This window comes from Manis javanica, chromosome 7, assembly GCF_040802235.1.
Source record: "Manis javanica isolate MJ-LG chromosome 7, MJ_LKY, whole genome shotgun sequence".
In the NCBI taxonomy this organism is placed as follows: Eukaryota; Metazoa; Chordata; class Mammalia; order Pholidota; family Manidae; genus Manis; species Manis javanica.
The window spans coordinates 51,842,762-51,868,861 of record NC_133162.1 but is presented as its reverse complement, the minus strand read 5'-3'; the positions used below and the strand labels follow the sequence as shown (position 1 = coordinate 51,868,861).

The 26,100-nt window shown below is 39.3% G+C and overlaps 1 long non-coding RNA gene across 1 annotated transcript in view; it reads left to right on the top strand.

Annotated features, from left to right (window-relative positions):
* Positions 1 to 17,512, top strand: part of LOC118969143 (uncharacterized) — a 201,759-nt gene extending 184,247 nt beyond the window's left edge. Inside the window, exon 4 of the long non-coding RNA XR_012133233.1 lies at positions 16,415 to 17,512. This is a non-coding gene — a long non-coding RNA (uncharacterized lncRNA). The remainder of the gene's footprint in view (positions 1 to 16,414) is intronic.
* Positions 17,513 to 26,100: the final 8,588 nt, after the last annotated feature.

Here is a 26,100-nt window from a genome sequence, read left to right as displayed (position 1 = left end):
TCACTAAAAGTGTTTGGTAGCATTGGTAAAGGTCTTTGACCAGGGTTAGTAATAGCTGCTAATTGTATTTGCTTTTTTGTTTCTGAGAGTAATTGGTATGAACTTGTTGACATGACAAGGACTGCCTATACTAGGGAGACGATTAAACACATTGGAATGATGGAAACAAGATACCTCAAGTTTTATCTTTTGTTGGTTTTGGATGGGGTCTAATTTTTTGTCGACAGGCTGTACTTGTTCTCTTCACATTTATCCATCTTCATTTCTTCTGACTGGAAGAAGGCAGGGCAGAATCCTTAGTCTCTTATTCAGAAGATCACAATATGCCTATTAATTCTGACTTAAATTAGTGAAGTTGTAATCTTTGTCTTCTTTTTCTCCTTTTCTACATTAAAAAAAGATATCCCCTATACTATGAAAAAAGCTGAAAAATAATGGGAATAGACACTGCATATTCTCTTGCTCTGTCTGAATTATTGTCATCATCACCTTCATTTTCAATGCCATCTTGGCATATTATATGTTCAAAGCCTTTTTACATAAGCTTATCTTGTATGCTTGCTTTTCTTCCAGTCATTGCCCAGTTTATAGCTGAGGAATCATGGCCTCACAGAGGTTAAATGACTTAGCTAAGGTCAAATGGCTAGATAGAGTCAAACTGGGTATATTTTCCAGGATTCTTCTTGTTGTAAGGAACAAAACCCCAATTTGAACTAGCTACTAGCTTAGGAGAAAAGGAATATATAGCTTAAGAGAAAAGGAGTAGTTTGGAGTTGTTTACAGACTGAAAATTATAGGAGCAGGTCAACTTTGGAGACTTTTTGGAAATGCAAATAGAAACGTGAAGCCTGCTAGAATTTCTTAGTCTTCATATCCACTTCCTTTGGGGTATTAGCGCCACCAGGTCAAATGTCCCCATGTGGTAGGGGACATGGTTGTCAGAAAAGCTGCCATGTATTATGTGCACTACACAGTTGTGCTCCATTTGAGGGTCACAAATAATATTAAGGACTTCAAAGATTCATATATTTATTATGGCAAATTTCCAGCAGATGGCCCTTGAGTGTCTATCCTAACAAAAATCAGTAAAATGATTTGAGGAAGAGGTACATTTTTCTATTTGCACAAAGATGCCTTAGTGGGTACTGGGTACCTTGTCTTCCAGCGCTCTGAGATTTTATTCTTCCTAATTAAAACCAGAGATGAAAGAGAAACTTTCCCCACAAGCTCCAGCAAAAAGAAACTATACAATAACTTTGATGGAACTGGTTTAGGTTCCATCTTGGATAAGTTTCTCTGGCTGGGAGTAAGGTTTCATGATTGAGCTTATTCATAATTGAGACATTGCAATCCTTCCTGTGGCTGCTTAGTGTATATCTGTACACACACATTCTTCTTTCCATATATAAAATTCCAACTGCTGCCTACAAAAAGCAGGAACTACACATGTAATCACAAATGTACTCCCTCTCCTTCAGGTGAGGTATTTCAAAGTGTCACCAGTAACATCCACTAACAAGTCCAGAGTCTTTGGAAGAAATGCTTTTCTCTGAGGTCAGATACGGCACCTCATGTTTCTGAACTGTGGGCATTGGGGCTAATTTAACTACATCCAAGCAATCCAACATACAACAACACAGGAAAAAGAGAGTAGCCACAATAAGAACTCCTATTCAGAAAAAAGAAAAAGAATAAGCAAATCAATGGGATGACTGCAGGGAATATGCCATAGTCCACTCCATAGGAGCCATCAGGCGTATCCATTTTTGACTCACTGTTTTGGCTACTCTTAGGTCTTTGGCATCCTGTCCCCAGGAAGCTTTGTCTTGATAGTTTCCCTTCATGGCCACAGTAGAGAGTGGGACAGCTCATAGGAGGCAACACTCTTCTAGAAACCCAGTTGCTATTATTATGGTTACAGGAACCCAGGAATTACCTTAGAGAAAGAGCAATTCAAGAGTTTCTGCAGCAAAGTACCTCTTTACAGAGCTAGCTGGCTTTCAATGTTGAGTTCATTTTGATGGGCTGTGTTGTCTTATAACCAACCAGAAATCTTGATGAGTCACAATATTTGACTTTGAACCCTAACTTTGAAATTTATATCTTCTAGAAACAGACCCATAGAACTTTGCCCATTTTCCTATGGCCTCTGTTTAATAACTTCTCCCTTGGCTCCTGCCTTAAGGCAACTGAAGCAGTAAGGTGAGCTGATAAAACAGAGCTTGCTTATCTATCCTCTGGCCCCTGGTTGCATGACAGTTATTTGCACTTTACAATGGGAAAAATTAACTACCCTTTCTCAGGGGGAAGTGCACAACAGGAGTTGTTTGGAACAAGTGTGGGTGGTCAGGCTTTTCCTATTTTAGGTTACTCCAGGGTATCCCCTCTCCTTGTCAGTGAAATAACTTCACTGTAGTATATAAAATTCATCTTTAACATATTTATAGACAGCATGGTTTTTTGACCCTTCACTGCTTTGTGTCACTAGCCACAGACAGAAAGGGCCTCTGGTTTAACAAACAGCAGTATATATCTAGCTTCTTATTTCTTATCCATTTTAAGAAATGCCTGCTTGGATGGAAGCTAATTTCCCTTTTGGAGGACCTTCCTGAAAGCCAAGACAAGTATCCATCATGCTCTTATTTCTTAATGTTTTTCTACCAAGCCACTAAAATGGTGTCATGGTCTGTCTGCGAAGACATAACAGGTAATAGTTACTGTCTACTTTGTTTTCATATAAGAAGGATTGCTATCTTTGCAGCTGGCCATTCCTCTACCTCATAGCAACTAAGCCCATTCTAGTTTTGTCTTCATCATTAATATCACTCCACTTCCCAGTACTAATTTCTGTATTACTAATCTTCATATTGCTAGTGACAGAAACCCAAGTGTAACTGGCTTAAAAAAAAAAGAGGAAGTAGGGAATTATTGAAAGGATCCTGGGTAGCTCACATAAGAGCTGCAGGGAAGGGTAACTCTGGGTACTTCATAAAGATACGGCTGGAACTGGGGAATTGACCCTTTGCATATATCTCCTTTTCCAGATTCTATTTCTGTGTTGGCTTTGTTTGCTCAGACTCTTCCTCATGGCTGCAGAAAGTCCTGGGTCATGTCCTGACACCTCATATTCAGAGCAGGAAGAGGAATTCTTCCCTTCCTGCCCTAGGAGGAAAATGCTGGAGAAAGGCTTCGATTAGTTTTGCTTGGACCAGTCATTGAGGCTGGGGGTGGGGTCAGTATTACTGAACTAACTCCCTGGCTGACTCTTCAGGAACTGGTAACTCTGATAATCTATTGGAATGATAGTTGCTGAATTCTTGGTTAGTATCTTGTTTGCTTTTATGGTTGGTCAAAATTAAATACCCCAGTACTTTTGAAACTATGCCTAGTGTCTTGCCTGAGGGTTTCAGCTCAGGTCAAGTTCACTACGGATTCAGTGAGACCAAGAAATAACAATGCAGCATTCTTGGGGTAAAACGGTTTATACCTGGCTTTATTCTCCTGGCAGTAGGTTGGGCACTAGAATCATGTCTGCAGGTCTGTAATCCACCTCCATCTCTGCTTCTTTCCAGAACAGTGGGCAGAGCTCTTTATATAGTTACTAAGTCAATAATCGCTTGTTGCCTAGGGTGTGAAAGCATTAATCTAGCAGTAGGCCAATTACATCATTAAGTAGTTTAGGGTCAGGTGAGGATCCTGGCCATAGAACTTCCATTTTCCTCACACCTAGACACTGATCATTTCCTTTTAATAGTAAAGATAAAAACCATTATCCTTTATCCTCGGAGACCACCAACTTTCCCTTAAAGCTGCTGCCAATTTTTTTCTTGCTGAAGCCATCCCCCCTGCTTTGAAAAATCAGTCACATTCTGCCTAAATTATGCTTTTGATGAATGTGGTCCCTGAATATTCAGCTGGGATGATGATCTACAGAGACAGCAATTGAAATGGCCAATTGCACGAACCACTAAATCACACTTGAGTGCAGGTGTGTGATTAACAGCAATTGCTGAAGATGTCAGAGTGGGCAGATTGGAGCCTTCTTTCTCCTCACTTTAGGAATGCTTTAGGTTTCCCTGGAAGTGAAGTTTCTGCAGAATGATAAACTATGTCACAAACTGCTGCCCACTAGATACTTAGGGTAGACAGCTTTGCAGTGGGAGTTATGCTTTTAAATTTATTTTAATTTTTTAATTAAAAATTTTTTTAATTTTGGTGTCATTAATCTACAATTACATGAGGAACATTATGTTTACTAGACCCCCCCATCACCAAGTCCCCCCCACATACCCCATTACAGTCACTGTCTATCACTGTAGTAAGATGCTATAGAATCACTACTTGTCTTCTCTATTGTACAGCCCTCCCCATGAACCCCTCTACATTATGTCTGCTAATCATAATGCCCCTGTTTTTCCCCCTTATCCTTCCCTTCCCACCCATCTGCTCCAGTCCCTTTCCCTTTGGTAACTGTTAGTCCATTCTTAGGTTCTGTGAGTCTGCTGCTCTTTTGTTCCTTCAGTTTTTCCTTTGTTCTTATACTCCACAGATGAGTGAAATCATTTGATACTTGTCTTTCTCCACCTGGATTATTTCACTGAGCATAATATCCTCTAGCTCCATCCATGTTGTTGCAAATGGTAGGGTCTGTTTTCTTCCTATGGCTGAATAATATTCCATTGTGTATATGTACCACAGCTTCTTTATCCATTCATCTACTGATTGACACTTAAGTTGCGTCCATTTCTTGGCTATTGTAAATACTGCTGCAATAAACATAGGGGTGCATATGCCTTTTTCAAATTGGGCTGCTGCATTGTTAGGGTAAATTCCTAGGAGTGGAATTCCTGGCTCAAATGGTATTTCTATTTTGAGTTTTTTGAGGAACCTCCATATTGCTTTCCACAATGGTTGAACTAATTTACATTCCCACCAGCAGTATAGGAGGGTTCCCCTTTCTCCACAACCTCACCAACATTTGTTGTTGTTTGTCTTTTGGATGGTGGCCATCCTTATTGGTGTAAGGTGATATCTCATTGTGGTTTTAACTTGTATTTATCTGATGATTAGAGATGTGGAGCATCTTTTCATGTGTCTGTTGGCCATCTGAATTTCTTCTTTGGAGAAGTTCAGATCCTGTGCCCATTTTTTAAATTGGATTATTTGCTTTTTGTTTGCTGAGGTGTGTGAGCTCTATATATATTTTGGATAACAACCCTTATCAGATCTGTCATTTATGAATCTGTCCTCCCATGCTGTAGTATGCCTTTTTGTTCTATTGATGGTGTCCTTTGCTGTGCAGAAGCTTTTCAGCTTGATATAGTCCCACTTGTTCATTTTTGCTTTTGTTTCCCTTGCTCAGGGAGATATGCTCATGAAGAAGTTGCTCATGTTTATGTCTAAGAGATTTTTACCTATGTTTTTTTCTAAGAGTTTTGTGGTTTCATGACTTACATTCAGGTCTTTTTTACTTTTGTGTATGGGGTTAGACAGTGATCCAATTTCATTCTCTTACATGTAGCTGTCTAGTTTTGCCAACACCATCTGTTGAAGAGGCTGCCATTTCCCCATTGAATGTTCATGGCTCATTTATCATATATAAATTGACCATATATGTTTTGGTTAATATCTGAACTCTCTATTCTGTTCCACTGGTCTGTGGCTCTCTTCTTGTGCCAGTACCAAATTGTCTTGATTACTGCAGCATTGTAGTAGAGCTTGAAGTTGGGAAGCGAGATCCCCCCTGCTTTATTCTTCCTTTTCAGGATTGCTTTGGCTATTTGGGGTCTTTGGTGGTTCCATATGAATTTTAAAACTATTTGTTCCAGTTCATTGAAGAATGCTGTTGGTATTTTGGTAGGGATTGCATTGAATCTGTAGATTGCTTTAGGCTGGATGGCCATTTTGACAATATTAATTCTTCCTAGCCAAGAGCATGGGATGAGTTTCCATTTGTTAGTGTCCTCTTTAATTTTTCATAAGAGTGTCTTGTAGTTTTCAGGGTATAGGTCTTTCACTTCCTTGGTTAGGTTTATTCCTAGGTATTTTATTCTTTTTGATGCAATTGTGAATGTAATTGTTTTCCTGATTTCTCTTTCTGCTAGTTATCATAAGTATATAGGAAAGCAACAGATTTCTGTGTATTAATTATGTATCATGCAACTTTGCTGAATTCAGATATTAGTTCTAGTAGTTTTGGAGTGGGAGTTACTTTTAAAAACATAATTCCTGTCTTTCTAGATAGACTGTGAAACCCTCAGGATCACTGACCAGAGTTTATGAGTTCCTTATATACTCATTCTTTCTGGAACAATTTTGTATATTGTATTGCCAATGGGTCTCAGTCTCAGGCAAGTTCACTATGGATTCAGTGTGACCAAAGAAATGACAGTAGAACGTTCTTGGGGTGAAAGGGTTATACCCAACTTTATTTCCATGGTGACAGGTCAATCACTAAAATCTCGTTCACTCAGAGTGAGTCTGTACACAGTAAGCTGGTTTCTGCCTCTGGGCCTCTTGGCCCATACAGGCATCCTCTGGGTCTCTGTCCTTGGTGCTGTCACCATGCCAATCTGTGCTCTGTTCCCCTGCAGCCTTGAAACCATGGCACTATGTCACAGGCAGAGCTCTTTATATAGAGTCAATAGCAATTTATTGCCAACCTGTGTGTACTGAGCCAGCCAGTCAGGACCAGGTGAGAATCCTGGCTACAGGAACTTTGATTTTATACACATGTATACAGAGGTGTTTAGCCAGAAACATGTTGAGAGTGTTGGCACCACTGGTTTTAAAGAGTGTACAGAAGAGGCTCTCCAGTCTCAAATCAATGGAGAACTATGGTTATGGAACAAACTTTGACCTTGGAGCCAGTAAGGATCTGGGTTCTCTTTTTTACCTTGATTAATTTTTGGAGCAAGAACATTTATTAAATCAAGAAACATTAATGTGACTATTATGTGGTAGAACCTGAAAAACAGTGGACCTGATAAAGTCCCTTCCCTCATGGAGCTATCACTGGGAAAATATAGAACATAAACAAGAGGCCAAGGAGAATAATTATAGACTATCAGAAGTCCGTGAATGAAGGGTAATATGATAGAGAGTAACTGGGGAAGCTTTTTAGGAAATGGAGGAAAAAGGAAGATGCATGGGAGTTAGAAATGCAGATTCTAGAATAAGACAGATCTGAACTTGAACTTCAACCTCTTCCACTTGCCATCAGTGTGTCCTAAGGAGAGTTACATTCATCTCTGAATCTTAGTTTTTGCATTTTGAAAATGGGGTTATGTACCTACCTTATAAGGTGGTTGTAAGGATTCAATTAAAACATATATATACAACGTAAAGTAAATACTTAACTATAATGTATTTTGGCCATTGTCCTCTGTGTTGTGATGAAATATTTTGAAAGTCTTTTCTAAAAAGTTCTAACGAAATTTCTCTGATTTTTGTGGTCCAATTTTCCTTCTTTCTTTAAAAAAAAAGAGACCTTTCTGATTACTTTGCAGGTTCCAAAGGTTTTCAGAAGATGGATAATTGTCATTTCTATTTAACTTTACAATTTTCTGAAGAAAGGAAGAAGCGGCCATAAGTCTTACAAAGTTCAAAATCCAATACTTAGGGATAAAGTTAACATCTCCCTTCTTGAAGTATAATAATCTTTTTAAGAACAGAGCTGGCTAAAGAAAGCTTTGGTTGATTAAAAAAAATCCAAATCAGCCATTAAATGAACAGTTGCTCTTCGTTAAATTTATTGCATATGGTCCCAGGTGTGAGTGTGACAAACCAAAGAATTTGTGGGATGAACAGAATCAGATTTTTCATTTCTCTGTATTTACATGTAAACAGATTAGAATGGATGATTTCATATGCCATGCTATTCAGCCATCGTGAAGCACATATTACTCCCACCAGTGGAAGGGCTAAGATGCCTAGTCCCGGTGGTCTGCAAGGCAGGGGCACATCGTAGAACTCTAGACTAAGAGATGCCATGTATTCTACTCTTGACCCTGACACTTCCTTATTGTGTGAATCTGTGCATCCCTTATCCCTACCTCCTCACAAATGTTTTTAGAAACTTCTCTCTTCATATATTAGCTCTGAGATCTAGTCTAAAGAGGCTGAAATCTCTGTCTTATAAAGCCTCTTTGGTTTCAAAACATTGTCCCCAGAAGACTTTTGCTTATAGCTTATCAAGGGAAGACCTTGTAAAAGAACTAACTTTACTTATCAATATACTACAGTTGGAAGTTAAGGGTGGCAGTCACCTACCCTTGCTATGTATTTTGAGTATCACCAATTAAGAACAACCTGGGCATATGGGTTAAAATGCTGCTTTATGAATTGTCCCAAAGTAATTGTCCTTCTCCCTTATATCATCCTGATATATTTGACTTAACTGTGCTGAAAGACACAAATCTTACCAGAAGCTCAAACAAGGCTTCCTTGACCTTCCCTTTACTCCCTTCACCAAATTCAGAGCAGCTGGATTCAGATTAAGGCTGGTGTGGTTTACCCACATCACCAATTACTAGTATGGAAGCTGGGAAATGGCAGGGATAGTTCTTGGTAAGCCAGTTGTACAGTGACAAAAGGAAAGGAGAGGGGTGTAGGTGAGGAAGGGAGGAAGGGAGGGAGAGAGATTGACAGAGAGAGAGAGAGAGAGAGAGGGAGAGGGAGAGAGAGAGAAATGCTCCCTGTGCTTGCTTCTGAGAGGAGGAAAATCACTTGTCTATGCCTAGGAGAAGTGCTGTTCTTGACAAACCATCCATTTCTTTCCCCATTTTCAGTTTTGTTTTCTTTTTAGGTATTTATACTTTTATCAGTCAAGTTCCTAGATACCCCATACTCTGGCACCCTAACTGCCTCTGTCCTCTTAGGTTGTCTCATTCTCCAAGTATTTTCTGACTGCTTACTCTCTTCTAATGCACCCCCCAACCCCCCATGGTGTGTTTCCTAAGCCTTCTGCCTAATCTCAAGAAGTAGTTCCTCCTCTGACATTCATGTTTGGTTATGCCATTACATTTGTTTTTATCTGTAATCTTTAATGCTTTAATACTAAGTTGTAATTTATATGAAAATTTCAGGTTTCAAGCTAGGCAAGTAGGAAAAATATTTTATTCACAAAAAATTTCTCTGCCCCTCAATCACATAGAACAGACAATAGCCTACTTACTTATACACAGAATCGCTCTTGGCCATGGTCATCTCCCACAGCTAGATTTTATCCTTACCTGGATCTCTGACAGACTAAATCAAATTGATTTCCAAAGTCTTTGAGGAACAAGAAGAAACTTTCTTCTCTCAGTATGACAGAGTATAATTTTGTGTGACAAGGATGGAAGGAATCAGAGATGTTTAGCATAAAGAAGAGAAATTATCTGGGGGATGTGATATCTTTTTTTATGTTTGAAGAGCTGATATTTGAAGGTGGTTTATTCCTTAGTGTCCAATGTGTATAAATTAAAGAGAGGTGTATTAGGAGCTTTCCAAAGACTGACTGGCAAACATGGAAAGCTCTTCATCCAGGGAATAGACTGCCTTAGCTTCCTGAACTTGAAGATGTTTAAGCAGGCAGTAAATGACTATATGCCCCAATGCTGCAGGATGCCTCTTGTGTGTAGAATAAGGTTAGATGAATGACTTCTGGGGTTCCTTCCCATGCTGAGATCTAATGGTTGTTCAGTGTCTTCTCTATGAGTTGTTTCTACTGCTCAAGGTATAGAGGGACATTTGAAGAAAAGGACTAGAAGCTTCAGAGTTCCATGTTGCCAGATTTCTTAGCTTTTTAAAAGGCAAAACAATTATGGGAAACCTTGACTATAAGATGTTACAGTAAAGATTATAAAGGAACTGGTGAACCAAGGGATATTGTCATTATATTCAAACAATAACTTAAGATTGCAAGAGTTTCAGAAAGTTCATCTCCGCCCACATCATAGTCTGTTTTTGATGACTACAGTTCTCTAGTTCTTAACACCTGAGTTGATTTTTTAAATAAACTTTTAATCTTTGAAGTATATATACAGGGATACGGCCAAGTCTTAAGTATACAGCTTGATGAAACATCACAAAGTGAGCACAGTTGTATATTCACCATGTAGATCAAGAAATATATTGTCCCAGGAATAAAACTACACCCAAAAGGCTCCCACCCTTTCCAGCTGTGTTCTTTCCCAGTCTTTATTCTACCACCTTCCCCCAAAGATAGCCATATCCTGATTTCTAACATTATAAGTAAGTTTTGCCTGTTTTGAGTTTTATATATTCACACCAGCAGCATAAATATTCCAGTTGTGCCACACTCTTTACAACACTTGGTGTTACTATGTCTTTTGACTTTAGCCATTTTGGTGGGTGTGTAGTGATACCACACCAGTTTTTTTTACTGTTTTTTTTAAAAATTGAAGTTGAATTGGCATGCAGTGTCCTATTAGTTTCAGATGTACATCATAGTGATTTGATATGTTTATACATTACAAAATCATCCTCATTATTATCTAGTTAGTGTTTATTACTCTGTAAAATTATTACAATATTATTGATTACATTCTGTATGCTATACATTACATCTCATGACTTATTTATTTTATAACCAGAAGTTTATACTTCTTAATCCCTTTCACCTTTTTCACCAGCTCTTCCCTGCTCTGCTTTACATACATAGTTTCCTGTACCTATGAGTCTGTTTCTGTTTTGTTTGTTCAGTTTTTTTGCTTTTTTAGATTCCATTATAAGTGAAATCATATGGTATTTGTCCTTCTCTGACTTATTCCAATTAGCATAATACCCTCTAGCTCCATCCATGTTGTTGCAAATGGCTAGCTTTCATTCTTTATGTATATATATATAATACACACACACACACACACACATGCACCACATCTTCTTTATCCATTCATCTAGATGGACACTTAGGTTGCTTCTATATCTTGGCTATTGTAAAATAATGCTGTGTTGAACATAGGAGTGCATATATCTCTTCAAACTGGTGTTTTCATTTCTTTGATAAATACCCAGAAATAGAACTGCTGGATTGTATAGTAGTTCTATTTTTAATTTTCTGAGGAACCTCCATACTGTTTACCATAGTGGCTGCACCAATTTACATTTTCACCAACAGTGTACTAGGGTTCCTTTTTCTCTACATTCTTGCCAACACTTATTATTTTTGTCTTTTTGATAACAGCCAATCTGACAGATGTGAGATATCTCATTGTGGTTTTGATTTGCATTTCCCTGATGGTTAGTGATGTGAACGTCTTTTCATGTGCCTGTTGGCCATCTGTATGTCTTTGGAAAAATATCTAATCAAGTATTCTGCCCATTTTTAAATCAGGTTTTTTTTATATTAAGTTTTGTAAGTTCTTTATATGTTTTGGATATTAACTCCTTAGTGGATATATGATTTGCAAATATCTTCTCCAGAAGGTATTTGTTTTATTGATAGCTTCTTTCACTATACAAACTTTACAGTTTGATGTAATCCCAGTTGTCTATTTTAGCTTTTGTTGAAGGGAGCTCCAAAAAACATTGCTAAGGCCTATGTCAAAGAGTATACTGCCTATGTTTTTATCTAAGAGTTTTTTGGTTTCAGGTCTGAACATTCAAATTTTTAATCCATTTTGAATGTATTTTTATATACACACCAGTTTTAAAATTTGCATTTCCCTAATGTCTAATAAAATTGAACACCTTATTAATGTCTGTTGGCAATTCCGATATCCTCCTTTTAAAGGTACCTGATTTTATAGTTTGCTTAATTTTCTACTGGATTTTCTGCCTTTTTCTCTTTGACATGTAGAAATTCTTATGTTTTTGTCTGTGATATGAGATAAAGGTCAGTGCCCCCACACCCATAAGAATATTCAGTCTATGTAGCACCATTATTGAAAATTTAAAAATTTCCTACTGCTATGCAGTGCCACACTTGATATAAGTCAATTCTCCATAATACTGTGGGCCCATTTCTGGACTTTCTCTTCTGCTCAAGATTGTCCTGGCTATTCTTGACCTTTTGTATTTCTACACAGTTTTGAGTCAGTTGTCAATTTCTATAGTTAAAAAAAAAAAGAGCTGGTTGACATTTGGAGATAATTGACATCTATACACAAAGAACTCTTCCAATCTATATTTTATAGGTTTCTATGTGGAGGTTCTTTACATTTTAATTATATTTATTCCTAGGTGTTTAAGTTTTTAAAATGCATATATAATTTAAAATATTATTTTATATTTATTTGTGGTTACATAAAATTATTACAATTTTTTTAACAGGAGAAAAACAAGTTTAATTTTGTACATGTGGGAGCCCAATAAAAATATGAGACTCAACAGAAGTGACTAAAGCAGCCAGCTCTTATACCTTTAAGACAAGGAAACTCAATACATTTGTAAAGAATTGATGAGACAAAAGGATGGGCTTTGGGTAGTAAATTAGTGAAGTTACAAGGTATGCTTATACAGCCTTCTCAGCCCTAAATTCCCTATCTGTGGTGATAAGGATGCTTCTGCCCTCTTGGTATAGGAAGATACCTTTCACATGGGGATTTATTTCCTGCCTTCAGGGGGACAAAAGAGTGTCAGAGTGTTCTTCTTGCATGGGCTATTTCTCAAGTAACTTTATTTCAAAATAATCAATATGCCAAAGTGGCATATTTTATGGTAGTATATTCAGCTCCCTTCCAGGTTTATCATCTGTTATTCTATCCACAGAGGACTAGCATTTTGGCCTTGGCCTCTGCTCTTCTCTCTTTGCTTCCACAGCTATAGAATGCCCTCTGTAGAATTGCTCTTACCATTTTAATATTGACCCTTGTTATTTACTATCCAGATCTCTGTCCTGCTCTGGCTGTTTTTCTTTTCTTTTCTTTTTTTTTAATGAAGTATCATTGATATACAATCTTATGTTGGCTTCAAATATACAACACAGTCGTTCAACAGTTACCCATATAATTAAATCCTCACCCCCTCTAGTGTGGTTACTATCTATCAAGAAGTAAGATGCTACAGAATCATTGACTATATTCTTTATGCTATACTACCATACTCATGACCAACTTATATTGTGATTCCAATTATTGTGCCCCTTTATCCCCCTCACACTGCCCCCCAATGAACCCAACACCTCCCCATTGGTAACCAATAGTCTCTTCTTGGAGTCTATGAGCCTACTGCTATTTTGCTCCTTCTGTTTTATTACAATTAATTTTTATAATGGCATATTTTATGGTAGTATATTCAGCTCCCTTCCAGGTTTATCATCTGTTATTCTATCCACAGAGGACTAGCATTTTGGCCTTGGCCTCTGCTCTTCTCTCTGCTTCCACAGCTATAGACAGCTTTGACATGTAGAAATTCTTATGTTTTTGTCTGTGATATGAGATAAAGGTCAGTGCCCTCACACCCATAAGAATATTCAGTCTATGTAGCACCATTATTGAAAATTTAAAAATTTCTATGAAACTTTTGAAATTCATTTATTAATTTCAATAAATTATCTGTTGATTCTTTTAGATTTCCTATCTACACATAGTAACATCTGCAAATAGTGACAGCAGTTTTATTTTTCAGTCCTCCTACCATTCATTTTCTTTTCCTTTTTCTTGTTTTGCTTTGTGACTAGAATCTCTGCAATAGTGCTAAATGTCAGTTGTGACAGATGCCTTTCTCTTCTCATTCCCCATCTTAGAGGGAAAGCCCTCAACATTTTGCCATTAAGTGTGAAAGTTTGCAGTAAGTTTTTGGTTTCTTTCTTTACCTTTTTGTAGATATTTTGTATCAGATTAAAGAAGTTCAATTTCTAGTTTTATGAAGTTTTATTTTTTCCTATCATGAGTGATGTTGAAACTTAATCAAGTATGTTTTCTACAATTCTATTGAGATAATCATTGATTTTTCTTCTTCTGTTAACATGGTGACTCTGTGTGTCTGGAATAAGTCCAGCTTGGTCACTATGTGTTCTTCCTATGTATATCAATGGATTTGGTTTGGATATGTCAATGATCTACACTAAGAAATTGATAAAACATGCTTGTAACAATAATTTTTGTACTTTATATGAACTTCTGAATGGGATTGAAGACTTTTTTTCTCTATATGGGTTAAATATTTTTTCTACTGTCATATTTACACTGATAAATTGCTCAGACATTATTCTGTTTGAATATAAGTTATGTATTCCTTTAGTGGATGAAGAGCTTACTATATTTGCAGCTAATCTTCTCTGGAAGAACTTTATTTTCTACTAGAGCCAGAAGGTAGGCTTTGTATATATTAGTAACTGGATAGAAATTATAGAAATATTACTTAATCCTCTATCAACTGGGAAGGTTATTCACTGAGTTATGTTCTGTGTTTTGTTATGTTCTTCAATTAATGTGAATTAGCAATTTAAAAAACTTAGCAGTTTTTAGTGGGCTTTTTACCTCTATTATTTAATTTGATCCTCACAATCTTATAAAATATGTAAGGTTAATGTTATTGTTAATAAGAAGGCGTTAAAAGGAGGTTTTACATTCACACTGGAGGGTAGGTGGTTTTAAAATATTTTCTTTCTCCCTCTTTGTTTCTAACCAAGGCTTCACATGAATGTCAGCCTTCAAAGTCTTTGACTGAGGCTTTTTCCTTAAATGTGTTAGAATGTCTTCTCCTACATTCATTATTATGATGGCTCTTTTGAGAGGAACCTGGTGTTCCCAGGACTGCAATTTAGAATACTTGATGTTACACTCCCAGAGAATATACAAGAATTCCAAATATTTTGAGACTGGGATATAGGAAATAGTTAGATAAGATGACTTCATAATGGTTCTTCAGGGCAATGGATTGTCAGGGAGATTAGACCCCAGAAAACTCAGTGCCCTTGTCCCTTTGTTCTCTTCGCCGAGGGATGTAGTTATGTTATAATTATAGGGGAGGGAGATAAAGGTGAAGACTTGAAAGGATTATATGAAATAAGGACATATGAAATCTTTGTGACAGTTTCCCTTTCTAAGTGACTTTTGGAACAGAATTTAGCATGCTTCCATGGCATCCAGTAAGACATCTTGATAAATAAAGTCTCCTAATAGTCTGTGAACCAGAACAACTCCACCTTCTCCAGGCCACCCTGACCCTAAGGGACATGAAGGGTATTGAGCTGAACTCTAGTAACACTAACAATTACCCTTAATTTTCATATCAAGAAACTGAGAGAGACTTGATGGTTCTGCACAATTAAGAGCTGGGATTGGCAGTGGGGCTAGAACCAAGGTCTTCTGACTCCAGTCTCTAAAATCCTAGTTTTGACTTTTATATAATTTTTACTTGTATGTTATAAACACCATTTAGGATTGGACAAGCTTCAACATTTGCGTATTTTTAGGTCAGCGGATGAGGGAGCATCAACACTTATGCCTCTAGATGTTGCCTGCTGTTGGTATCATGGGATCTTATCCAGTCTGTGTGATGCAATTTGTTCAATCCTTCTTTCTCTCTCACTTTTTCTGATTCATGTTTTCAAAAGCAAGTTCCAACTTGCCAAACCTTCTTTAACTGAATTTGATAACTTTGTATTTGTATTAAGCTTTTTTATGTTCTTCTATGTGGAGTAGGATAGACAATTTTCTTTTTCATCATTTTATTGCTGGAGATATTCTGGCTCCAAGAAATGGAGAGAACCCTCCTGGGTCAAATAACAGGTGAATGCAGTGCTGACATGGCAAAGCAGTGGTCCTAACTCTACCCCATACTACTCCAAAGCTGAGACTTCGCCCCTTGTAAGCCTGATAGTTTTTCTTGCTTTTTATTTATCAAATAATGATCTTATAGTAGCATCAAGCACAAATTTAAAAAGAGACAAAAATCTATAATTCCTCCATCAAAGAGTTGCCTCCCTCTTAATTTTTTATGTTTCTTACTAGTCTTTATTATATTACACACTTACCAAGTTGATGTGCATTAGAACTGATAGCCCTTTTGGACAAGTTAAAGGCATTAGAAATGAAATGAATGTGAGACTTTTTTGGGGAAAATCTAAATTCTGGCTTTCTCTCTTTGGAAATCATAGTGGTGATGGTTACTGGACTATTCACACACTTCTTTCTATTTTGATGTAGTGGTTATGGTGTAAATTATTTTATTTTGATTTTGCTCTGGGGCTTTTAGAATTAGATTTTGCTGTAGTCAGCTTTGATTTAATGCTTGTATGCATTACAGGTATTTGAAAAAAATCCCATTCGTCCAAAAAGTCTTTGGAGTACCAGCAAACCAATTAAAGCTACCTATCTAAGTAAATCCATTTTTGATCATCAGTAACATAGGGAAATATTGTTTTGTTTTCTTAGAGCACAGTTTGCTCAGTACCTAAGGAAAAAGTTTGATGTTCAAAGTGTACCTGTAGATTTATAAATATTTCAATTTCTTTTTCTTGCAGATACCATGGATTAGCTCAGAAGGCTGGAGTAAGGTACTAAAGGGGCAACTAGTTGGCTTTTTCTGTTTCATGACCTTATAATCACTTCTAACATGAATGAATCTGTCAGTAGTTACTGAATTCCTAGCATTGTCACACAGAAATGTTTGACGTGATTTTTAGTTTTATGCTCCTTGGTTATGACTCAAGCAAAAGTATAATGAGCCATTGCAAATGCACCTCTAAGTTTAGGGAAAATATCTCAGTGTTTACTATACTAGATGGTTGTTTAATGATAGTTGCTCAGTGGTCCCTGCTTTGTGACCAGCTGAAAAATAGGGGAAGAACTTTCTGAACCTAGGTTTCCTAATCTGCAGAATGGGGTAATACCTGCCCAATTTATCTTCCAAGTTTGAAATGAAGGTCAGAATGCAAACTGTAAGTGTCCGTACTCTGAATCAGGATTCTAATGATAGACATGGTTTTGATCTTCTTTCTTTCATGTTGTTTAACACACATTTGGTGACCTCTTATAGGCTTAATTTAGGTGTGCTTAGAAACTAGTGAATAGGTCAGAAACTTCAGACTGACTTAGGGAGCAATGTGGGATGACATTCTTAAGAATGTTTTTAGCCTATGATCAAGTATTTCTGCTTTCATAGATGAACCCTAAGAAAGTTATCAAACATGGTGGGAAAAAAGGAACCCATTTAAAAATGAACTAAGAGGAATTTGGGATACATTTGTAGTGACTGAAAATGATGTTTTTCTACAACTTTTAAGGATGTTAAACATGGCGATATAAAATTTAAAAAAAACAGGCTATTGCACTTCATATTTCACTGGATTTTGTAAATGTAGGAATTCATACATAGAAAGGAAAGGAAAGAGATTAAAAAAATTGTGGGGCTATCACTTATAGTGGAATGATGGATAATTTTTATTTTCTTCTTTCTACATTTTTGTATTTTTTTAGTTTTCTAAATGATCTTGTGTTACTTTTATATAAGCATGACAGTGGGAAACAAAAAATTTAGTAACCCATTCCTATGTAGGCAAGGACTATTTTTTGTTTGAGATTAATGACCAGATTAATTAGGAGAATCTTATTCAAATCAAATGCTAATCTGTTTGCAAATGTGCTGGTTATATTTTCCTCTGTTCCTAAATTGAATTTTATTTTGTTGCCATATCGTAATTTAACAAATAAATGTCAGACATTGAACAAAAAGGGAAAAGGGCAGGTTTGGGCTTGGGGTACAAGTGCATGAGGCATTTAACAACACAAATTACTTTAAAATCAAGTCTTTTGAACTTCTAGTTTCCATGGGACTGTGACAAAGGGTTCTGAAGAAAAGTACCTTCTGGCCTTGAACTAAATCTTATAGATACTGAACAGTCAAGACCTTTGAAAAGACAGGAAATCAGGTGTGTGTTCTGGAGGGAGGCTGTCTTTCTTTCCCTAGGGTCTATGAAGACTTGCTAGAATTTTCATGGTTTCTTTTCCCCATTTTCTAGTTATTTTTCCTTCCAATGATTGTAGGATAGAATTAAATTTCTGAAGACTTCTTTAACTCAGCAAGATTTTTTTTTTTGCTAAGTAGCACTTTGATCTGCAGAGTTCTCAAGAATTAGAGAGCACATATGGCAAAAAAACCCCACAAAAAAATAGGTGAAACTTATTATTTCCACTGTAGCACCAAGAAAATAGCCTCAGGTTTTAGAAGAATCTCTTCGTACATATATGTATAAAATCTCTTCATATATGTATATATCTATATACATATACGATGACCCTTCAACAACACAGGTTTGAATCACATGAGTCTTCTTATACATGGATTTTTAAAAATAAATGTATTGGAGAATTTTTTGGAGATTTGTGACAATTTGAAAAATCATTTTCTAGCTTAATTTATTATAGTAACAATACAGCATACTATTCATATACACACATGTATTTGAGTGTGTATTAACTTACTGTAGCTTTTAGAAAAAAATTCAAAATCGCCTTTTCCCATGAAAACAGTGTTATAGTTGGGCTTCCATTAAACTCTAATATTTAGTTTTTAAGGTCTAAGTGAAATATTGCATATTTTTATTTCAAAATAAGTATATAATACTTTTCTACTACATCATACTATTTGAAAAGTGCCCTTATTGTAAAATATAGCATGCATATGAGAGAATATACCACATATATACAGCTGAAAGGATAATAGAAAAATCAACACTTGTGAAACCACCATGTAGCTTAAAGATACACAAGGCCCCTTTACCTCATTTACATTCCCACACAGTCCACTCTTAATACCACCCTTTTCAAAAAAAATCTCTCAGCAAAGTAGTAATTGGTGGGAATTTCCTTAATGTGATGAAGGGCTTCTAGAAAAACCCTTCAGCTAATGAATGTTTTTCCCTTGAGAGGGAACAAGGAAAGGATAGCCATTGCCTCCACTTGTATACAACATATTACGGGAGATTTTAGCCAGTGTAGAAGGTAAGAAGAAGAAATAAAAGGCATATAGATGAAAAAGAAGTAAAACTGTCATTTATAGAAAATATGATTGTGTATGTAGAAAATTCTAAGGAATTTACAAAGAAACTACCAGAAGAAAGAGGTGAATTGAGCAAGGCCCTTAGAGACAAGGTCAGTGTATAAACAGCCACAGAATTTCTATGTATAATCTTCAGAGCCTCGCTGGTGAAGCTCGGGGGCCTCAGCTTTCTAGAGTGGTCAAGCAGGAGTGAGCCTAGTGCCCAGCCCCGGAGAAAGCAGAGCCGGAGGCCTGATTTAAGAGTCACGTGGTGCAGGTGCCAGGCAAGCTGGTGTCCGTGGAGGAGCAAAACCAAGGCGGGGGCTAGGGCCCTCTCCTTGCCTCAGTGCTTCTTGCCTGGCGCCGTGGTCAGTGGCGCTATGCCCCCTACTGACCCAGAAGGAAGGGGTGGAGTTCACAGGGCACTGATTTCTGAGGCTGGTGTTCCTGGCCAGGCGCTGCCCAGGGGCTTCAGGCGGCCGATGGGCCGGCTGGGAGGCTCTGGGCTCCACAGCCCCGGACGATTCCCAGGAGCGCGCGCCCACCGAGGCCCTGGCAGTTAACGGTGGGCAGACTCAATGGAGCCGGAGACAAGCATCCCGCTGGACCCGCGGCCTCGCAGTGAGGAGCCAGTAGCCTGGCGACCTCTCCTCCCACAGGCTCCACCCCCAGGAGCACAAAGCAAACCAACGGTTGGTTCTTTCATGAATGGCTGGTTCATGAGCAACGTCCTCTGCTTAACGTTCATCGAAGCCATGCCCCGGTGTGGCCTGGCCGCTTTCCTGGTACCTCTTGCTCACCTGTGCGTGGTTGTGCCAGGACAGCCCAATCAGTGCTCGGGCAGAATCCAGAGCCCTTGGCGTCCTGTGCAGGGGCTCCTCCTTGCTGTGTCCTCACCGGCTGCTTCGAAGAAGCTGGTGCTGTCTGTTCAAAACTCCAAGATGTTTGCCACTCCAAAGTCACCCCCAACCGGTAATTATCCCTGCTTCAGAGAGCAAACGACCCTCTCTACTGGCCACTTGGGCAATTAGTGTCCTTTATGAGGCGGGAGCCATCCAGCCATCCCCCAGATCCTCGCCTGCTGGAGACTGACCTGAAGGTCCTGGGAGACTGCAGGAAAGGCACAGTGGAGGACTGTCCACTAGTCACCAAAGGCAGGACGTTCAGAGAAGAGGCCCGCACAGTGGGGGTGTGCCACCAGCATCTAGGCCTCTGGAGTGCCTCTTCCTGCACATGTAGTCCTGGGCTTCTGAAGGGAAATCTCCAGTGGAAGCCCTAAATGATAGCTTGAGGGGGAAAGGCCACACCTCCTCTGTGGGCTCCGTCACTGAAGGCTGTGTCATTACCAGCTCACAGGGCCCTGCTGGACCTCTTTGGAGGAGTCATCGGGTGCAGCAGGGCTCTCTGGTCCTTCCTCATCCTGTTCCTGCTTCTCAAGAAGCTGACAAGGGCGATGCTTCATGAAGGCCGTCAGCTCGGTTCTCCACCGCACTCATGTCCAAAAGGACACAGGGAAACAGGCTTCCAGACCTGTCAAGGACAGCTTCTCTACCACGTTTGCCAGTGCTATGCTCCACAGAGGAAACTTTTCATGGCACTGTTGCAGGGTGCAGGTGAGCAGCCATCACCTCTTCAGCTTCAGTCATTGCTGAAGACCCAGATTTGGAGAAGACAGCTGAGCGCCAAAGGCTTAAAAAGGTAGTGGAGGAGAGAACTGAGGCCGTGGCAGACTACAGTGCCACTCAGCCTGTCCTCAGCCAGTTCACCATGCCAATCTGGGTTGCTACAATATTATCAGTCACTGATGTGGCTGACCAGTCTGCCAGGTCCCCAGTGCTGTCTGTCCCCCTACTTTCTCCCACACAAGATGATGGTTGTGAAATGTGGTGTACAATTCCTTATTCTCTTTCTTTTGCTGTTCATGCTGACTTTCTCCTTTTAGGGTCAAGTTCATTTTTGGGTTTTCATTTAGTCATGAGAACAACGGGCCTTGAATTAACATTCCTCAGTCATGGCTACAGCATCTTCCATTGGACACACCTCCTAGCACCTAATCCTGTCCTTCATCCTGCCTGCTGCAGAATGGAGTCACTACATCTATGTGTGTGGATTCTCTTCCCTTTTCCATAACAACCCCTTAAGTTACCTCCACCAGGCCCCAATCTTCACCTACCAGTCGATCATGGCTTCTGCAGTTACGTCTACCATCACAACCAGCACATCTGTAGAGCTGACCGCCCACTACTTTGGACTTTGATGTCAATAACATGGACACTATTTCCTCTTCTCAGGCATTCATCTTGAGGTCTCCCAGCCTTCAGGAATAGCTTCTTCTAATTTCCATGGCACTTTCTAGCTATGAGAACATTGCCTCAGACCTAGTTTCCATGAGCTGGCCCTCAGTCAGAAGCCCAAGTGCAATGTTCAAACTCCCCTCAGCCCGCACTTGGGACCTCTGAAGGGCTGAGGCCTACAGCCACCCAATGACAGTTCTTTCCCTTTTGGAAACAAGGCAGCTCCAAACCACGCTCCTAACTGAACGTCTGCTGCATCCTACCCACCCAGTGGCAGCACAACTCATGGGGTTTGTGCATCTGATATCCCCATTCTCCACCTTCGGCATCCCAGTTAACACCTAGCCAGCCTTTGGAGACAGCCCAGGCCTTTTTTCCATTAGCACAACCCATGCTTCTGCCTTAAGAGCTGCCACCACATGCCCAATACCAGAGGCAGTAGCTCACTGTTTGCTAAAGCCACTGCAGACCCATTTGTGTTATGGGATCAGCAATGCTTATGGATAGTGGCAGCTTTGGGGTGAGTGTGCCTGCTCAGGCCCCACATACATCCTGGAACACTCAGCTTTGGTATAGAACCAAGCAGACAGATGGGGACACTTAGACCTGAACTACAGGATCCCACTGGCCTATACCACTCCAGTTGCATTTAGAAATTCTACCTCTACAGAGAGCGGATCTGTCCTGGGAGATACTTTGCTTCTTGCTCATAAGGTACTTGGGGCTGGTGAAGGCATATCTGTGACTATTGGAGGAGTTTGCATCACTGAGAATAATGGAGTGTTAGAGAACACTCCTGTTCCTCCTACTGGTCATATCAGCTAGTGCACGTCTGTTGCAGTCAGAGAGACCAGCACCATATCTATGTTGGATGGTACTTCTCGTTTCTTTTTCTGCCTGAGTTCCTGTGGTCCTGGCCGTAGCACAAGTGCTGTGGCAGGAGGAATTGCACATTGTTGTGCCTGGAAATACTTCTCTTTATGCTCATAATCAGAGCATCTGAAGCACACCTGGTCAGAGTTCATCTCTAGAAGCCACAGCACCCAGTGCCATACCTATGCTTCAGGCCCTTATATCCCACCTACAGTCAGAGAGCTCAGGGACCATGTGGCTCAGTGGAAGGGGCCACCACCACACTTGTACTTGGACACCTTCCCGCCATCACTCTGAGCTCCTGGGGTATTCATGGCCAAAGCACTTCTGTTAGAGTCAGAGGGACACTACCGTACATTTTTAGGGATAGACTTCTGCTTTTGCCTGCAGTCAGTATACCTGGTCATCCAGCCATGGTACCCCTTTGACTTTTGGGGAGCAGCACTACTGAGAAAATACCTATGCTTCGAAACATTTTTGCTCCTACCTTTGGTCATAGTAATTTCAGCTCTAGTGTTGTCAGACCAAGCATCAACTTGCTTCAGGACACGTTCGTCACCACCCAGGGACTGTAGGAAACAGAGCATAGGACTGCCAGCCAACCCTTTGCAGTTTCTAGTGCAGGATGCAGATCTTACAAGCAATTAAGAAGTAAAAGTTTCCTTAAGTGAAACTCTTGGTCTGCTGGTAAGAGGCTCAATCCCTTGTAGTTATGTCAAACAAATTTTACCCATTTCTTCCTACTGCAAGCCAGAAGTCCCACACCTCCAGGTATTATGTATGTGTGTGGGGTAAATGAGGCTCATGAGAAGTCAACATACAGGACTTGAAAAGTTCCACTGTGGAGGGCAAAGGGAACTCTATATGTATCATCAACTGAGCCCTTCCTGGCTCTCACTGTTAACCTGATTGAATCAAGTTCTGGGTGAATTTCCTCTTGAAACTAGTAGGACACCCCTACTGCCTACAGCTGCCCCTTTCTCCTTACTCATTTGCCTCAATGGGCCCTTTCTGATATAGTCTTTCCTATATGCATATGTATATATATACACACACACACACACACACACACAAATAAAGCCTGTTCTTGCTAATTCATCCTCTGCTCTTGTGTTCTTTCTCTTTGATTCAGTTTTATAGGAAGAATTGATGTGTATGAATGATAAAACTTCAATATGCAAAGTTTTCTGTGGCTCACAAATAGGAAATTGATGTTTCCACACTTTACAACTTCACATGCTGACTTCTGTAGTCTCTGTGTTTTTGTTGTAAGGGATGGCAACCCCGGAGGATATGTGATCCAGAGGACAGAGAGATGGGGTGCCTTGTCCTGGCCTCTTCCCTCTGGAGTTCTCTCCTAACATCTAATCTAACTGCAGAAAAGATTATCCCTGATTTGTGTTCAGAAACCACAATTTACAATTTTAGTCATTTAAAAAGGTTTCAATGTCTTTCCCCTCCCTTTTTCTGTCTTTTTCTTTAATTCAGGCTTAGGCCAGTTACTCTCCCACATTCACACTTGGGCCTGGCGTCTAGGTTCATGGACCTTTAGAGTAAAGGCAGGAAGTGCTTATAATGATAAAAAGTATAAACATAAAACTAGATAAAGCCTATTTGGGAAAATAACCAGTCTGGCTCTTGTATACACCACTGAAATGGCATATTGTAAAAATTACATTTTCACACAAATCTGGCTCACCTTGGAGTTCTGATGCATCTCCTCTAGACTTAATTGCTGATGATGAAGTTTTTTCTAAAGCATTTCATAACAGGGCAACTTACTTAGGATGAGGGAAAGAAAAGTACAAGCATTTCACCCATCAACTTCCATATTCTTTTATTAGACACTTACTCGGTGTGACTCTGTACTAGACTCTGTGCTAAGTAAGCCCTAGAAATAGAGAGTTGAAAGATAGCACTTGCCTAGGAGTCTTCACAGTGTAGTGGGGAACAGATGAATAGATGAAAAATTACAACTGAAAGGGTAAGGGCAAGGGTAAGTGGATCAGGTAAGAAGGACATAAAACTAAGTCTGGGGTAGGAGAAATTTGTGTTGCTCCTTAAAGAAGAAAGAGGAAGCAGCCAAGGGCTCTTTCCAGGTCAAGGAAATAGGTGAAAAGTCTAGGGAGTGAGATCTCTAGCCAGTGGGACACCAGGGAGGAATCAGGTGTGGTTGGTGGCTCAATCTGGGACTGGGAGATGCTGCTACAGGATTCAGCAGAGGCAGACAGTGGACAAACTTATGTACGACAGTGGGGTGTTTGTCTGTTATCCAGTGTAATGAAAGAATTGTGAGAAAACAAGGTACAAGATTATATGTAACTGGAGAAACATCCCTGTGATTGTGTGAGAAGGAAAAGTAAATGGGAGCCAGAGCAGAGGCAAAGAGGCTTATGGGAAACATTGCAGTGACATAGCCAAAGATGAGACGAGGAGCTCCTCAGCTGATGGTGGGATGGTGAGGAGCTCTCAGGAAGGGAGGTGAAGTAAGGAACTGCAGCAAGACCAGGACTATCTATAGTAGAGTAGTTATCTTTTGTGGGTAAAATGGACATGAGAGGTTTTGCACAGGTAAGTTCAATTTTTAATATGAGATATCTATGGAAGATTCAGGTAATATTCAAAAGGTAGTTCATTTACTTATCAAGTTAACACATTTATTAAGCATCTAGGATATGCTAAGGACCACTCTAGGTAGTAGTATGTATTACAAAAAGGCAAAATCCCTGCCTTTGTAGAGCCTATATTCTAGTTGGGAAGAAAGAAATTATAAACAATAAATATAAGTAAATTATCTGGTGTGTTAGCTAGGAACATGCTGTAAAGAACAATAATGCACTGTATAGGGATTGTGACTGGGGTAGAGAGAAGCGTAGGTTTCAGTTTAAAGAGGGTGGACAAAGCAAGCCTTACTGAGAAGGTAAGATCTGAGCAGTTGAGTGAGGCATGCAGATATGAGGGAAAAGCAAAGAGTGGGAATAGCCCCTGCAAAGCCCAAAGGAAGGACACCCAGTGTTTTTAGGAGCAGGCAGCAGGCTAATAAGTCTGGAATGGGGAAAACATGCAGTAGAGAGGGAATAGAGGAAGACAGAGAGGAAAGGGCCTCAGAGGCTGTTGTAAGAAAGTTTCCTTTAATGTGGCAATGGGAATGTTTGAAGGGTTTAGAGCAAATGATGACATGATCTGAGAAGTGTAAATAGGATGATTCTGGTTGCTAACATGAGCAGAAGCAGGAAGACCAGTCAGGAGGATAAGGCCATAGTTAAAATCAGGCATAATGCTGGCATGGACACTGCAATAGCAATGGAGGTGTAAGAAGTGGTACATATTTATTTGTACATATTTAGAAATATTTGTTATCAGATTGACAGATGTGTGTATAGGTAAGGGAGAGGAGTCCATGGGGTTGCCATCTTAGGCTAAAAAAAAATTTTGGCCTCATCAGTCTATATTTGGTTATTGGACTCATGAAAACATGGCTGAAGAAGAATTCATAGAAGGGGCAAATGAGGGAAAAAATGGGAGAACAGCAGACTTCCTCACAGTATGTGTGGTTGAGATCTTGGTAGTACATCTGGGGAAAATGCTGAGATCTTAAAGTCAAACCAGCCCATAACAAATTTTATATGGATTTAAGGTGTCATATATTTAAAAAATTATAAAAAAGTGTAGGAGATGCTGTTTATAATCTTTGAATATGAATGATTTCTGGATTAAAAATATTGAGAATGCTACTAATTGGGAATTAAAATCCTTTTATTTAAAAACCATAAATAAGATTGAAAGAGGATAGACTTCTAACTTCTCATCAAAAACAAAATTCAGAAAATGAATTGGCAAGGCACAAACTGGGAAAAATATTTACAAAGCATATTTCTAAGAAAGGACTAGTCTGGGGGATATATGAAATCCTACAACTCAATACTAAAATGCCAGGCTACTCTAAAAAGTATGGGTAAAATGTTTGAACACTCTTTTTTACAAGGAAGATTCACAAATATCC